Source organism: Cervus elaphus, chromosome 5 (assembly GCF_910594005.1).
Source record: "Cervus elaphus chromosome 5, mCerEla1.1, whole genome shotgun sequence".
In the NCBI taxonomy this organism is placed as follows: Eukaryota; Metazoa; Chordata; class Mammalia; order Artiodactyla; family Cervidae; genus Cervus; species Cervus elaphus.
Genome location: NC_057819.1, coordinates 50,557,393 through 50,561,525, shown reverse-complemented (window position 1 = coordinate 50,561,525; position 4,133 = coordinate 50,557,393).

Genomic DNA, 4,133 nt, shown 5'->3' with positions numbered 1-4,133 from the left:
CAAATACAGTACCTATTAGAATTATTATATCCTCTAAAACAATATTTTGAATATATTCAATATTTCATAAGATATTTACAAATGATTTTTAAATACTTGTACTTAAAATCTATTAATTTTACACTTAAAAATATGAAGAACAAAGTATATTAGCTCATGTTGAACAAATATGTCATAAAAATTCACTCTGATCTACACTTCACTAGGAAAATAAAAGTTTACATATGAGTATAGGTATTTATTTCAAGGTTCAGTTAATTTCACTATTAATTTCATGGTTAAGTAACATGCATTCTGTTAAAGGTAGTGTTTTTATTTACTAATCCTCACATCTCTACCCACTAACAATCTTGTAGAAAGTTGGCATTCAAAAATGAATTAACTAATAAATTAATGAGAATGGCAAGTGAAATAATGAACAAATATAAAAACAACTATAGTCAGTCTTCCATATTCATTGGGTTCTCTCTCCACAGATTCAACCAATCCAGATCAAAATAATTACCATAACTTTTATAAAGATCCAAGAAGTAAAACTTGAATTTGCCATGCAGGTAGCTATTTATATAGTATTTAGATTTTACTTACAACTATTTACATGGTTTTTACATTGTATTAGGTATTATTAAGTAACCAAGATGATTTAAAGCAAAAGAGATGATGTACATAAATTATAGGTAAATACTAGGCTGTTTTATATGAGAGACTTGAATATCTGTGGATTTTGGTATAATGGGAGGGCCCAGGGACCAATCTCTCATGGATACTGAGAGATGACTGTATGGAACTTATATGTGAATATATCCTTAGAATGTTTACTTTTTTTCATTTATTTTGTAATATAAATTTCTCTCATGATTTAGAGACACCTATTTTTAAGTAGCATTTTCCTTTATGCATGCTAAGTCACTTCAGTTGTGTCTGACTCTTTGTGACCCCATGGACTGTAGCCTGCCAGGCTTCTCTGTCCATGGGATTCTCCAGGCAAGAACACTGGAGTGGGTTGCCATGCCCTTCTCCAGGGGATCTTCCAGACCCAGGGATTGAACCCAGGTCTCTTACGTCTCCTGCATTGGCAGGTGGGTTCTTAACCACTAGAGCCACCTGGGGAGTCCCAGGATTTTCCTTATTCTTACACTTAAAATATTAATATTCTAAAATATATACTATTTCTCTGTTGGATTCTTAATTGTCTTATGCTCTTTTTCTAAGATTTGTAAACTTGAGTTTATGGTCAGACAGCACGTGTGCATGCTCAGTCATGTCCAGCTCTTTGCGACCACATGGACCGGAGCCTGTCAGGCTCCTTTATCCATAAATTTTCCAGCCAAGAATACTGGAGTGGGTTTCCATTTCCTATTCCAGGGGATCTTCGATTGAGGGATCGAACCAGTGTCTCTTGCATCTCCTGTGTGGGCAGATGGATTCTTTACCACTGGACCATGTGGGAAGTCCCTCATGGTCAGAAGTCTCTGTCAAGTATTAGAATTGCAAATAGGGCACACTTGCTTTGTATGAAAAGAACAAGAGCTGCCAGTGTCTGAAAAGTTAATTAGACAAAACAGACAATTAATTACATCTTACTAATGTGTAAAAGACCTGTGACAAATTGCATTAATTGCATGCTCTTACACATCTGAAGAGGTCAGACTACTTTAAAAGTATGTTGTTAATGGAAGACAAATGTATCTTTATGTGCTTGATAAGAATATTATAAACTGCATTATTTATGACTGCACTGGAATTCTTAATAATTTTAAGCTTTAAATTAACCTGCCCATTAAACAGAGGAGCTCATACTAAGTTCCTAAAATAGGCTAAAAAAGCTGGCTCCAGTGTAAGATAAGTTTGAAGGCTTAGCATTTCCTCAAAATGACTTTATACCCTTATTTTTAAGTGACTGAGCCCTGGAGATGTGAAATTTTTCTTCCTGTGCCCTTAGAAAGGGGAGAATTCTTCTACTAACAGAATTCATCTCAAGGAAACACATGATTCATTTTTAAAAGCCCCTAGTTTGCTTAAACTGAGGATACATTCAACTGAATACTCTCTAGCTCTCAAGCTTTATTTTCAAACAAAAAAGATGGAAAGACAAAAATACAAAGCAGTGGGTGTCTGTGACTTGCAGGGCTAAGGGAAATTTAGGAGATACGCAAGACTAGAGACAAAGAAATAGTAGTGGTAAAGGAATATGTTAGAAAAGTGGACGAAACACCCAATAGAAACTTAGACAAAAAAAGAAGTAGATGGAAACAATTTAAAATGAAGAATGAGTCAGAGTGGCTCTCACAGGCTAATACTTAATTACACAAAGGCGCTTTAGTTTCTTTCATTGAGTACCTGTCAAGGGGAGGGAACACTAGCAAGTCAAGAGGAAATTGTTTCTATTTCAGTTAACAAAACCGGATGCTCAACCAGGGCTCTCAGAAGGGCTTTGCAAATAATGTAGATTATTTTTCTTCTATTTCCCAGAACCAAAGGCCTTCTAAAATGAACCTGACTGTCACCACACTTTAGATGTTTATGGTTGGTGAGTTCAGTTCATCAAAACAGTGTGCTAATGAAACCACCATGCCAAATTTCACTCAGTCAGCAGTCTGAAAACTGCACACAGCTTTATAGTGAAAGAGGGGAAAAGGATAAAGCAGAAATTCACACCTTCAGTTCTCTGTACACCCACTCCAGCATCTCTGAGCTGTTTTAATGGGCAGGTACATCAGAGTACACCAGAGCCCTTGTCCCTGTATGAACAAATTCAAGTATGTGATTGAAACATCTGAACATTATTCATTTCAATATAAGGCACACATAATTCATTTAATTTCTCTTGGTTTTCCCTCTTTCCTGAGCACCGCTTCCATTTTACCTCCTCCTTTCATTCTTTCTGGAGCTATTTCTCAGCTCTTCCTCAATAGCATATTGGTCACCTTCCAATCTGGCGGGGGGGGGGGGGGGGGCGGGGGATCATCTTCTGGTATCATATCTTTTTGCCTTTTCATAATATTCATAGGGTTCCCAAGGCAAGAATACTGGAGTGGCTTGCCATTCCTTCATCCAGTGGAGCACATTTTATCAGAACTCTTCACTATGACTCATCCGTCTTGGGTGGTCCTACATGGCATGGCCCATAGCTTCATTAGATTACACAAGCCACTTCACAACAACAAGGCTGTGATTCATGAAGGGGTCCAAGACACTCAGCTGTAGGTGTGTGGTGATAAAAGTGAAGTCTGATGCTGTAAACAACAATATTGCATAGGAAACTGGAATATTAAGTCTATTATTCTAGATAAATTGGATGTGCTCAAGCAGGAGATGGCAAGAGTGAACACTGATACCTTAGGAATCAGTGAACTAAATTGTGTGGAATGGGCAATTTAATTCAGATGATAATTATATCTATTATTGTGGGCAAGAATTCCTCAGAAGAAATGGACTAGCCCTCAAAGTCAACAAAAGAGTCTGAATGAAGTACTTGGATGCAATATCAAAAACAGCAGAATGATCTTGGCTTGTTTCCAAGGCAAATTATTCAACATTACAGTAAAACAAGTCTATATCCAACTGCTAATGCCAAAGAAGCTAAAGTTGAACAGGTCTATCAAGACCTACAAGACCTTCTAGAAGTAACACCAAAAAAAGATGTCCTTTTCATAACAGGGGACTGGAACGCAAAAGTAGGAAGTCAGGCAAGTCAAACTTGCCTAGAATAACAGGCAAGTCAAACTTGCCTAGAATAATGGGCAAGTTTGGCCTTAGAGAACAAAATGAAGCAGGGCAAAGGCTAACAGATTTCTGTCGAGAGAACACACTGGCCATAGCAACCACCTTCTTCCAGCAACACAGGAGACAACTCTACATATGGACATCACCGGATGGTCAATACCAAAATCAGGTTGATTATATTTGCAGACAAAGATGGAAAAGCTCTATATAATCAGAAAAATATGACCTGAAGGCGACCGTGGCTCAGATTATGAGCTCTTTATTGAAAAATTCAGGCTTAAATGGAAGAAAGTAGGGAAAACCACTAGGTCATTCAGATATGACCTAAATTAAATCTTTTATGATTATACAGTAGAGGAGATGAATAGATTCAAGGGATTTGATCTGATAAGTGCCTGAAGAACTAC